The 13,548-nt window shown below is 40.5% G+C and overlaps 1 pseudogene; it reads right to left on the bottom strand.

Annotated features, from left to right (window-relative positions):
• Positions 1 to 8,335: 8,335 nt before the first annotated feature.
• On the bottom strand, positions 8,336 to 12,281 carry LOC101644348 (annotated as a pseudogene).
• Positions 12,282 to 13,548: the final 1,267 nt, after the last annotated feature.

Genomic DNA, 13,548 nt, shown 5'->3' with positions numbered 1-13,548 from the left:
AAGAATATTTATTATCACTACAAAATTTAGTTTTATTTCTGAAGGGTTTAACATAAGGGTCCTCTCAATAAAGAACCTCTGTAATTTTGGCTACATGAAAGTAAATTATTTGAAAAACCTTTAGGAAAAGCATGGGAAGGGTATGTGCTGCAGATGATCTATGTGTGTTAGAGACAGGGAGAACTAACATCAGTTTTATCTATGGGGCCATATTTTGATAGGGGATATTAATAAAGATTGTTTTGACAAAAAAGTCAAGTAAAAGTCAGTTGGGGCTTATATTGAAAAAGATGTTAAAGATAAAAGCATTTTATAATATAATAGGTATATATTACTAATAGAGCTCTGCCATTCACTGATCTTGTGTGAATGCAGTTATGAGTAAATAGTTTATAGTCATAGCAGTTACTTATGAAAATCATCAAAGAATTTTCAGTTGAAAATAACTTTAGATTACAGGAACCACGAGCTCTCGATTACAATGGATAACTGAAAGATGTGGTTATTTCCAAATTTGTTTCTATGAATCAAACTTAAATTTTAAGCTAGATATCTATATTTCATTCTCTTCAGCAAAATAGTTTTATTTCTTTCTTTAATTACAATGTTATTGATTTGAGAGTTGATTGTATTTATTAATTAGATAAGTGTGACATTGGTATACTTCAAATTTGAGAAGTAAACCTGTTCTCAACCATTACCTTTCACTTCTTATTATCGTTACATCTTAAGTATTCCGGTAATACCAGTAGCCCTCGACTTACAGTATAATCTGTGTTGTTGCAGTGTGTGCTTTGCTGGTGTGATTTTTGTATGTATATTCATATTTCCAACCCTCAAGGAGAAAGATCAGGCTGTTAAGGATACTGAAAGTAAAAGACAGGATAGGAAGAATAAAAGAGGCATTGGTCTTAGATAGAGTTGTCAGAATGGAACCTTGTACTGTTGGGAACTAACTACCTGTACTGGGTTTCATGATCTGGAAATGCCATTTACTTAAGCACTTCAGCTTTAATGCTGTAATGGTTTGAGGTGGAAATTTCTCTAAAATTAATTAGAATCGAACATTCTATAGAGTTTTGTTTCTGTGACAGGCTCCTCATTATGAAGCACAATAATTTAACACTCTGTGTGTGTGTCTGCAACAGCGTCCCCAGCAATCCACCCTGACGTTTCTCACCAACTACACCTCCCTCCCTCCCTCTTCTCCAACTAGTACTTCTCACTGTGCCAAATTTTAGGTATCTAACCCTCTCCTACATTTTCTTGATATGCCTGATCAACCTAAGGAAAACCTAGAGAATTTGGAAGCAGATAACCAAGCTCATCAAGTGATTAAAAACAAATTTTACATATGAGTTTAACTCAGGAAGCCTTGGTGTAATGTTCCTTCTCTGTGAGTCAGAGTCCACCTGATGGCAGTGAGTTTTTGCTTTCAGTATGAAAGGGAGAGAGGCCTCTAGTGCTTTACCTCTGTGACAGCTGTTTTCCTTCTGACTCTGGCTTTTGTTTACATTTTGTGTCCCATGACGCATATACCAAATGACATCAGGTGCCAGAATGTTTGTCATTAGATCAGTGGAGATAATTACTCAGGCTTGGGTTCACGCTGTGAACTTTATTCTTTTCCATTGCGATTGAATATGAGCTGTGATCGGAAGCAGACTTCCGTTGGTTGGTTTTGTGTGCATTCATTTTATAACATAAGAGGCTGAGTTCTGAAAACATAAGCTAAAGATTTTAGTATACGCAGAGCTATATTTACACAATTTCCCCTTCATTTCAGACCAACTTTAAAGTGTTTCCTGGTCACTTTTCTGAAGAAATTGCTATTCATTACCTTTGAATGATGAATATTAGGTTAATATTAAGTTGATATTAAGTTAATGATATTAGGTTAAATAAAATGTATTATTAAAGTAAACTGACCTGTTTTTAATTTTTAGTGTGACTTGTATTATATATTGTGCTATATATCTGTTGGACAGTGCTGATGTAGATATTATGCTAGGTGTTTAAAAGTACTTATATACATTCTATTTCTTGTTTCTATTTTCATCTTCCCATCCTATAAAAACACCTGTAATGTTCTCCTGGGGATAACGAGACTTTCTACTCGGATAAAGAGTTAAAATCTTAGAAACCACGGGAGCTTCTCTACTCTGTCCAGTAGGGTCACTGTGAGCTGGAATTGACTCAATGGCAGTGAGGTTAGTTTTGGAATGTTCTCCTGCTGGCTGGAGGGTAAGCAATGGAAGATTATTTAGTGACAAGTCCCTAGTGACTTGCCTATAACGCTTCTCGTTCTTGGTAGTAGTTATTGCCTCTGTGAAAATTCTCACGTTCCCAAGATACCCATTTAGTAAAAACTGAATTGTGTGAGACTATAATCTGCTAGATGACAAAGTTAAGTGAATTGGAAATTTTGAAACTCATTGAAACAGAAAAAAGCTATAGAAATTTTGTAATAAAAGTTTCAAATAAATAATCAGCAATCCTTGCACAAATACGAATCCTCTTGAAATTTGTTACCATCAGTCAGTGAGACGTGAATACTACCTGAGTGTTCAGAGTTTTGAAAAGTTGGGTGCTTTTTCAGGTATCCAGTGGTATACATTAGCTCAGGAACTGGTCTGTCCATTATTAGTTTGTTGGTATAGCATCTAATATTGTTCATTAGCATCTAATATTGTTCATTTGCACACTTACATAATGGTTGTGGTACTTAATGTTTAAAGGCAGTGTTTTTCTGATTGTAGAAATTTGACAATGCAAATTTCTGTGTACATATGATTATAATATGTATATCCCATTTGAGATCGTATATAATACGGCATTTTAACAGACAATAATTGAGCCTGTATAGGATTTTAGGGAACCATGGAAATCATTCTGAAATATTTGCTGGTTACTGTAGTTTTTGATGGACTGTGGTAGAAGAAAATATGTTGAGTAGTTAAAATAGCTCATTCACTTGTGTTTTGATTGAAGAGAGAAACCGTACATTCTGCCTTAGAAATAATGTTGATTTAATGATAATGACGATGGCTTTTGTGTTTTTCCTGAAAGAGCTACTTTAACTTCAATTACGTCTTCTAAATTCATTTTATGAGTATCGTCTTTGGAGTTTCATTTGTTCTGGAGGATTGGTTTTGGAGTTGTTTATTAGCCTAGAAAGTGACTTGGCACAAACCAAGTTCTCGTTTAATTTCTTGCTCATCACAACTGATCGGCTTGAATGCATTGACTGTTTTTCCCAATGTTAGGCCCATGTTCTTAGAAATGTCACCAAATTGAGATGGCGAGCAAGGCCTGAGATCTAAATCCTCCATCCTTATCAACTTTATGTATTTTTTTTGCAACCCCATTTTTGGAGGTTAAAAAATGGAATAGAATGTCATGGGGCAATAGAAGTTAAAAAAAATTATGTGTCGTGAATTTTTTTCCTCTTTTGTTTAGTAACTTGATTCTTTTAGTGCCCTTCCATCTACTGACTCCTCCTTTCTACCCAGGATTATTTACTCTGGTTTTGTACAAAGATGTACAAACTGCACAGCCAGCTGTGGGGCCCTGTGTGTGTGATTTGTCAGGAGAGGGCAGTCCCTGGAGAAGGACATCATGCTTGTTAACCAGCAGAGGGGCCTCCACCAGAACCTGAACACATGGGGTCAAGCATGGGAACAATTGTGAGACTGGAGCAGGACGGAGCAGTGCTTCATTCTGTTGTGCATAGGGTCATCATGGTCAGAACTGACACAGTGGCACCTGAAAACAGCAACATTATGCTTATGATATGCTACGTCCTGTGGAGAGTGTTTAGCAAACACAACCCAATTAATCTTTTAGCAACTTCACATTCACTTGCACATTAAATCAACTGAAATTTCTTTTAGACAGAACACTTTTTTTTTGCCTCTTAAATATTTTATTCCCACTCATGGGGAAACTGAAGGTCTGAGAGACCAAGTCACTTACATAGTGCTGCATCGCTGACAAATGGTGGAGCGGATGGTCATGGGCAGGTTAGTTTGACTTAAAGCCTCAGCTGTTGGCTATCATTTCCCAATTCTACACTAGTGTTTGGGTGGAGATTAAGAGAAACAAAAATACGCAATCTAGGGGGGTTGGAGTGGAGACCCAAAGCCCATCCGTAGACAATCGGACATTCTCTTACAGAAGGGTCACGAGGAAGGGACAAGTCAGCCCGGGTGCAGTATAGCACTGACGAAACACATAACATTCCTCTAGTTCTTTAATGCTTCCCCCACCCCCCACTATCATGACCCCAGTTCTACTTTATTAATCTAGCTAGACCGGAGATGGTACAGTTAAGAGCTCTCAAACATGGAATCCAGGACAGATAAACCTCTCAAGAACTGAAGACAAATGGGTGCATAAGCAAATGTGGCAAAGAAAGTTGATGGGGCCCGGCTATCAAAAAGTATAGCGTCTGGGGTCTTAAAGGCTTGAAGGTAAACAAGTGGCCATCAAGCTCAGAAGCAACAAAGCCCACATGGAAGAAGCACACCAGCCTATGCGATCATGAGGTGTTGAAGGGATCAGGTATAAGGCATCATCAGAACAAAAAAATCTTACCATAGTGAATGATGGGGGGAGTGCGGAGTGGAGACCCAAAGCCCACAAGTAGGCCACTGGAGATGCCCTTGCAGAGGGATCTGGGGGAGGAGACGAGCCAGTCAGGGTGCGGTGCAGCAATGATGAAAAATACAATTTTCCTCTAGTTCCTAAATGCTTCCTCCCCGCCCCCACTATCAGGATACGAATTCTACCTTGCAAGTCTGGCTAGACCAGAGGATGTACACTGGTACAGATAGGAACTGGAAATACAGGGAAGCCAGGGCGGATGATCCCTTCAGGACCAGTGGTGTGAGTGGCGATACTGGGAGGGTAGAGGGAGAGTGGGTGGGAAAGAGGGAACCGATTACAAAGAACTATATGTGACCTCCTCCCTGGGGGACGGACAACCGAAAAGTGGGTGAAGGGAGACGTTGGACAGGGCAAGATATGACAAAATAACAATTTATAAACTATCAAGGGCTCATGAGGGAGGGGGCAGTGGGGAGGGAGGGGAAAAATGAGGACCTAATGCTGGGGGCTTAAGTGGAGAGGAAATGTTTTGAGAATGATGAGGGCAATGAATGTACAAATGTGCTTTACACAATTGATGTATGTATGGATTGTGATAAGAGTTGTATGAGCCCCTAATATAATAAAATGATTAAAAAAAACATTTAAAAAGAAAAAAAAAGAACAGTAATGGGAGTAGTGATACCATGAGGGTAGGAGAAGGTGGGGACAGAAGGGGGAGAGAGGGGGAACTGATCACAATGATCAATGTATAACACCCCCCCACCCGGTTGGAACAAACAACAGAAATGTGGGTGAAGGGAGACACCAGGTAGTATAAGATATGAAAATAAAAATAATTTATAATTTATTAAGTGTTCATGAGGGTAGAAGGGTCGGGGAGGGAGGGGAAAAAAGAGGAGCTGATACCAAGGTCTTAAGTAGAAAGAAAATGTTTTGAAAAGGACGAGGGCAACATATGTACAAATATGTTTGATACAATTGATGTATGGCCTGTTATAAGAGCTCTAAGAACCCCCAATAAAATGATTTATGGTATATATAAAAAATCAATCTACAGTCACGAGATGGATGCTAGTAGTTACAAAATTATGGAATGTAATAAGATCAGTGGTGATCTGTATAGTTCTCCGTATTTCTTTTGTTTGACAGCTTAAAGAGTTATAGACAATGTCTTTCACAGATTTTCCACTGGCTTTATTCTCATAAACTGTAAAAGTATCTACCTAAGAATGATGCAAAGGATTAATGTGCTCAGCTGCGGACCAAAAGATTGGCAGGTTGGGTCTAAGACATCTGGAGATGTCTTAGAAGAAATGCCTAGTGATCCACCACTGAAAAATCAACTACTGAAAACTGTATGGAGCACCGTTCTACTCTGACACACACACAGGGTTGCCATCCGTTGCAATCAACTGTACAACAATGTTGTGTTCTGTTTAATGGAGTGCACAGAATGCACTTTAACATTGTCCCTAGCGAATAGGCTTTGTTCCTTCCCCTCATTTATCTCTATAGCTTTTTTCCTAAAAAATAGAGAAATCCTTAATCAAAATTTGCATTAAAAAGTTCTTGTCAGACCTTCAACAGAAATATAAAATGATATATTGCTTGGTTTTGCTCCCAAACTGTCAGAGCATGCTTAACCTCCTTGTATACGACCCACAACTTTAGCTCTTCATGAATGAGAACATATGTGAATGTGAACATAGGTAAGTAAATTTAATAATGTCTGCCCTACTTTATTGGACTCCATTTATTTCTGTTATATCAGCACTATTTGAACCTGAATATCAAAGATTTCCAGCTAGACCGCTGGCAAAGCTATTGGTGAAGGAGAGAAGAATCAAGAAATTGCTTTCAGCCCTCACCCTACAGAGGAGTTCTTTATGAAAACTGCAACTATTTCTGGACTCAGGACATGTAGGAAATGTCAAATGTACATTTCACTAGTTGGACACAATGAAGTCACCCCAGTCATGCTATGAAGTAGCCACAGTCACAGATTTTATTTCCGATTCTGGAAAAAGAGACTTTTGGAAAGATGACATGCTTTGAGCCTAGACTCTTCTCTCCCACCCCCACCCCTTAGTACATTGACTTGGAAAGACATTTCCTTTAAGGTCTTTTAAGGAGCCATGGTGGCTTTTATACATTGGGCTGCTAACTGCAAGGTTGGCTGGCAAAGGGAAAGATGAGGCTGTCTACTCTCCATGAAGATTCACAGTCTTAGAAACTCACCGGGGCTGTTGCACTCTGTCCGAAAGAGCTGCTATGAGTTGGAAACGATTCAGTGGAAGTGAGTTTGGAGAAAACAGAAGAGCTTATGGTGCTATCCAGCTGTCTTCATCCTAGGGTGGAGTTAGTAGACTTCTTTAAAGATGAACCTGATACAAAGGTTTGTGAGCACACTTCGTGGTTATCAGTCTGCCTAACAACCCAATGATCACCTTGAACCTTTGTACGACTAGAGAAACGGTTGAGGACCATCATGCTTTTTCTGTCTGGTCTTTTTACAAATCGTCTTACCCACTTGCATGGATGGTTATATTAGCCCCTTATCTGACTTTCTATAGGAAATAGCTATCCCCCTCACCCCACATTTTGCCTAATCCCAAATCACTTTACACATGCTATTATTTGAATAGTCTTGCTAAAGCACCGGAGCGCTTATGATGAAATTAAGTTCATACAACAAATTCCTACAAGTTCCATTAGTGCCTGTCTTCACCATCTTCTCACTGTCTAGAATACCTAGCTCCTTTGTTTGCCACTTCTGGGTATGTTGAAATCCTAGGGGATAGAGCGATGTTGACACCCTGCATTTGTATTGCTAACCATCCCAATTGTTAGGCAAAATATCTTACGATAGCGGTTAGTTAGGAAAGTAATGTACTACTTTAAAGCTACTTAAAGTAGAGCTATGTAAAGCTCCACTTCTCTAGCCACCCTGAATTTTCCAGGCAGAGGTAAATGCCTCTTCTGCTACATATTAAACTTTCTATTTTACTGTAGTTTTGATCACAGTTCATTTTACATGCTGATGAATTAAACAAATACCTTATCTATCCTGTGATGAAAATAGATATCCATGTCTTAAAAGTCGTCTTTCATCAGCATTGCTTAATAAAAAGCGAGTGTACATATGTATCTCAAACTTACTAATCAATGCATTCAAATAGGTTTTCTTCTAAATAATTCCTAAATTCAATGTAGGACTATTTGTTGTATTTTCCATTTATTGCATAGGTCTTTGGGGGTAGATTTTGTTCTTTCAAAGTTGCGGAAAACTTGCAACAATAGCACAAGGAACCCCTATATAACCATTGCTAAGATTCACTAATAGATCATGTTTTACTCCAATAGCTTTATTAGTCTCTCTCTCCATGCATGTGTGTGACTGCATGTGGATGCACTTGATAGTAATTGGAGTGAGCATGTTCTGTTAGCACTAACTATCTCAGTGTGTATTTTCTAGAACAAGGTCATTCTCTGACACAACCATAGTACAACAATTAGAATCAAGTATTTCACATTGATATTTCTGTCTACAGTCCATTTGTTTTTATTTCTTTTAGGGAAAATGTAAGAGGAGGATAACTGAGTAGTAGAGTAGGCATCTCTTTAACGATAAGAAACTGCCAAGTGCTCTTTCCATTTTGTATTCTCATCTATAAAACAGGTGTTCAACTCACTTCATATCCTTGCTAAACTTGTAAGCTGATAGTTTATTATTTTTTTCAGAGTTCAGTTTGGTTTATTGAACATGTTACAAAAGAGGGGTTAGTCAAAACGACCAAAGCCCACGTCATCATCAGACTCTTCAAACTCTTCTTTCTTGGCTTCCGCGTTCTTCTCCTCAGCTGGGGCAGCGCCTGGAAGGTGCAGGTCCTCCGGCTGGTGCAGCACCACCAGCTGGGGCAGCACCAGTAGCCCCTACAGTACAGATGATGCCCCCGATGTTGACCTTGGCCGGGGACTTGGCCAGCAGGCCAGGCCAGAAGGGCTCCACGTTGACGCTGGCAGCCTAATGACAGCGTTGAATTTGTCCTCTGTGATGGTCACCTCATCGTCCTGTAGGATGAGGGCTGGGTAGGTGCAAGCGAGCTCAGAGACAGAGGCCAGGGTGCGGAGGGCCGGACTGGCGGCGGCCGGCCATGCCAGTGGCCAGATGAAGGGAGGGGTTCACCCCATGCGGCCTTAGCAGCTGAGGAAAGAGCACTTTTATTTTATTTTACTTTTAAAAATCATTTAATTGGGGGCTCATACAACTCTTATCACAATCCATACATCCATCCATTGAATGTCAAACACATTTGTACATTCGTTGCCCTCATCCTCAACACATTTGCTTTCTACTTGAGCCCTTGGTATCAGCTCCTCATTCTTCCCCCCTCCCTCCCCATGCCTCCTCCCTCATGAACCCTTGGCATCTCATTATGATTTTAATTTGCATTTCACTGGTCATTTGTATGTCTTTCTTTGTGAAGTGTGTGTTGAAGTCACTTGCTGATTCTATTTATTTTATTTTTTAATCATTTTCTTGGGCTTGCTGATTTTAAGTTCAGTTTTTCTTCTTTTTGCTTTGGAGCTGCAGGAGTTCTTTATTTTGAATGTGGGTTCTTTGGCAGAAGTAAGTTTCTGAATATTTTCTCACAGTCTAGGGGTTACCTATATTTAAAAAACATTACCTTGTTTTTGAGCAGCAAATTGAAATTTCAATAGTCTATTTTCTTTTTCCCCCTGTATTCTCTAGCCTGTCTAAAAAATTGTTACATACCTGTGTTAGTCGGGGTGGACTAGAGAAACAAGTCCAGGGACACTCATGTATATAAGAGAGCACTTTATATCAAAGAATAATTGTATATTAAAACATCTCAGCTCAGTCTAGATAAAGTCCATAGATCCAATATTAGCCCATAAGTCCAATACTAGTCCATACATTCCTCTTGAGACTCGCGCAGCACATGCAATGATGCTGAATGCAGGGGCCCACAGGCTGGTGGGTGGACCCAGTGGCAGTGGAAGCAGCTCAGCTCTGGCGTGAGACTCCACATGGCTCCTCCAGCTCTCCAAGTGTGGCTCCTGAACAGGAAGGTGAAACAGAGTGTGGCCTTCCTCTCAGGAAGAAGAAAGGAAGTTCCCAGCATCTTCCTGAGAAGGCCGCATCCACAAGGAAGCATTATCAGGCTGTGACCTGACTGACAGGCTAGACTCCACCCCTGTACAGGATTAGAACCCGGATCTCTAATCTGTTCCACAACGAGCATCGGGATGCGATGCAGTTGAGTTCTGAATCATTTTTTCCTATCAGAAATAAAGCAGATTAATCTGTTCTCAACCACTAAGTTTTAACCCTAACCTTGGCTCTTTATACAGAATATTACCCAGAAATTTCAAAGTAAATAAGTTCAGAGTTAAATAATATAATTTAAATAAAAAACTCAGCATTAAAAAGTTTTCGGGGGTCAGTGGGCTGAAAAAACAGTTTTTAATAACTACAGTATGGCCCATACCTTAGATTGATGAGGATCTTGATCTGTGGACATGGATGTGGAGAGGAGGGATGGAGAGAAAGTCTTGTTTGGAAGGGGAATTCTCTTCCATAAAATCAACTGGTAACTGCTTTTCAGGAGTTTTTCCCTTCTTTGCCTTTTTTCACTAGGACCTGGCTGGCTTTCTCTTAAAAAAAAAATGTTGAATGTGGTCCGCTGTTGGCATTTCCTTAACTGTTTTCTAAAAGGTTTTATTAGTTACGGTATCATCAACAATATCGATAACATGGCTAACTAGTTCCTTATCATAATGACTCTTTTACAAAACTTTCTTAGGACCCATGTTTTTTTTTTTAATCTAAAAACAGTACAAGACACCACAAAAGCTAAGAAAATTATAGCAAAACCCTTGGAACACAGCCGCAAAAGGTTTAAACAATGTGTTCTAACAAGGTCAACTAATGTGAGTGACTGAAACACGAACTGCTTTTGTTTACAGAACTCATGTGCATGAGGGTGTGTGTGTGTGTGTGTGTCGGGTTCCGATGATTTGTTCAAGCTCTGAGGCAAAATTTTCTCGACATTTTGTGTCGAAATCCAATTATGCTGAGCACTGATGCAGTCGAGTACCGGGTTTTACTGTACTTACTTATCAAGTTGACATGAAATTATGTAATTACCACAGTGCCCTTCATCATAAACACAGTCTCCAGATTTCGGAAAGTTCTATTATTTGAACTTTCACATTTAATTCTATCATCCATCTGGAATTAATTTTTGTGTGACTGTGAGGGTTGACACATTTACTTCCACATGTGGATATTTTATTGTTTTTCAGTAACGTTTGACTGAGAAGACTTACTTTGGTACCAATTTGGAAAATTAATCGCTCATATCGATGGTGAGTTTCTTGGGTAATGGTAATTGTTAACATGGCTTTGATTTTCCTTGAATTGTTCTTTTATGTTTCAAGCAGCGTTCATGAAAACGCACGCTCAGCTGTAACCTAGGGGACTCTGCTGTGGTTTGGCCAGCCTCGTCTTCCAATGCCAGGATTAATTGTGTGTGTTTTTTCCTGGGGTGGAATCTATCACTCGGATCACCATGCAGACTGAATGGTGCTCAGGACATTGCCCTTTTCCCCAGAGAGAAAACTTTCAGGTGGTTCTGTTTTCATCCTCTTTCGGAATTATAGGCTTTCATAATTTAGCAAATCAGTCCCTCACTTTTGTGAAAGCATTATGTTCTACGGCGTTCCCAGTAAAGTCAATAGGCATGCCTATCCCTTTTTTTCTTTTAATTGTCTCTGCTATTTATAAGCCCTGGTGGTGTAGTGGTTACTTGTTGGGCTGTGATCGGCAAGGTTGGCGGTTTGAAACCACCAGCTGCTCTGAGGTAGAAAGAGGGCACTTTGCTTCCCAGAAAGAGTTACAATCTCGCAAACCCACTGGTGCAGTTCTACCCGGTCCTGTTGGGTGGCCATGAGTCGGCACTGACTCGAAGGCAGTGAGCTTGGTTTGGTTTTGGTGTGCCTTGTATAAGGATCCTCGATGGCCCAGCAGTTAAGCGTTCTGCCGCTAACCAAAAGGTTGGAAGTTTAACTCCTCCGTCCACTCTGTGGGAGAAACATGTAGCAGTCAGTTTCTGTAAAGATCTACAGCTTTGAAACGCTGTCGGGGAGTTTGAGTCTGTCTTATAAGGTTGCTATGAATCAGCATTGACTTGACAGCAAGGAGAAATTTTTTTTTTAAGTATATGTACCCTATGTAGGTATTGAGCAGCTAGTCTGAGCTGCCTCACTGTGAAGCCATAAGACTTAGGGCAATGGACTATTATTTTTCTTTATGATCATGCTTCATATACATTAGCTAACCTTTAGTATGCAGATAAACCTGAAATTTATCATAATAGGAAGCTGCACTCTGTCCATAAAATCTCTCTCTCTGTGTCTGTCTGTCTGTGCCCTCGAGAGCTTATTCTTACCTTAGTAGCTGTGGGCTATTACAGAGAGGGGCGATAGCTCTCCTTCTGGCCAGCTACTGAGTAAAATTCCATTTATCAGGATTAGCAATCCTTTTTTGGGGTGTGGTGTTTATTGGTTGGAAGAAAAATTTTTAAATTGCCTCATTTGTCTATGTTTTTAGGCCGTTTGTGCACAGAAGTGTTACAGTACCTCATTCCCAATTGGTCCTTGTGATAAGGGTAAACTGTAATTAGGCATTCAGTTGATGGTGTGCCTCCAGTAACTATGGGTTGGCCATCTTGGCGCAGTGTCTTAGTGCTAAGGGAAAAAACGCTGGGCGGATTTTCTTATCTCGAGTCTACCGCAGTTGAGCAAGAAGAATGGCAAACGACAGGGCAGGCAGAATCTAGGATCTGGCAGAGTGTCTCTTTCTGCTGGGCCTTGCGTTCAATGGCCTGTCAAAGATGTGCACAGTTTGTAGTGGAGCTCCACATGGCTGACAGGCAGCAGCACTATGTTTGGAATGCGGACATGTATTGCATTTGTATTAGCTTCTTTTGTAAGGCAAAGTGAAAGTACGTAATGAAATAGGTAACCTGTGTAGAAACATTGATTTTTTTTTATATTGGAGCTCAGAGGCCAGGGCCGTGCTTCCCCAAGGTGGTCAATGGGGGCTGATCTTTAGCCTGTAGCTGTTTTGCATTCATTTGGAGACTAGCGCATTTCTCTTTCCTTTGTTGTCCCCACCTCCCCGGGAGAGGGGCATCTGGTGTCACACTCATCATTTATCTGTGAGGAGCAGTTTTACTTAATTCTCTTCTCTGCTGCTGGAGGCCTGGCTTGGCTCGCTCCCCTTTGGAAGGATAATAGCACTCAGTGCTGTTAATACATTTTAATTAGTGAGCTCATGGCACCGACCAGCGCCTCACACTTAGCTTTTTAAAATGGATTTGGAGATAAGAACTTCTAAAGCAAAATGAGATGTTGAAGAGTGGGCTCACGTATGAACGAAGAGCAGAGCTTTGTTCAACTCTCATAGCAGCTCAGCAAAGAGCAGACTTTTCTTAGCACCGCCTTGTACCTTTACCAGCTTCGCCCAGCTGACCCTCTGGGAGACTGCATTTGTGGTGCAGTGAGTTATTTGCTACAGCTCCTCCAGCTATGTCTTTGGAACCCACCAAATGACTGGGTGGGGCCATGCAAAGGTGTGTATGGGATGCAAACATGGGGACTGGCCAATTTTGCCATCCTTATGGTTTATATGAAACATCTCCGAAACAGGAATGGGGGATTTCATTATTACCAAGAAAGCAGAGTTAGGAGTGAAGCATGTCCTTTGGACCCTGGGATTTCTGCACACTTAACCCTCCTCCTCCAGGGGCTGCGGGGCTGGGAACCAGAGATGTGACAGCAGAGGCAGAATACTAAGAACAGGAGATAGAGAGGGGGGCTTGCAGGCTCATGGAGTGAGAAAGCTGCGTG

This window comes from Echinops telfairi, unplaced genomic scaffold (assembly GCF_000313985.2).
Source record: "Echinops telfairi isolate 266 unplaced genomic scaffold, ASM31398v2 ScPeMD7_23;HRSCAF=83, whole genome shotgun sequence".
Taxonomy (NCBI): Eukaryota; Metazoa; Chordata; class Mammalia; order Afrosoricida; family Tenrecidae; genus Echinops; species Echinops telfairi.
Note: the sequence above shows the minus strand (reverse complement) of the source record. Positions and strands in the feature narration are given on the sequence as shown.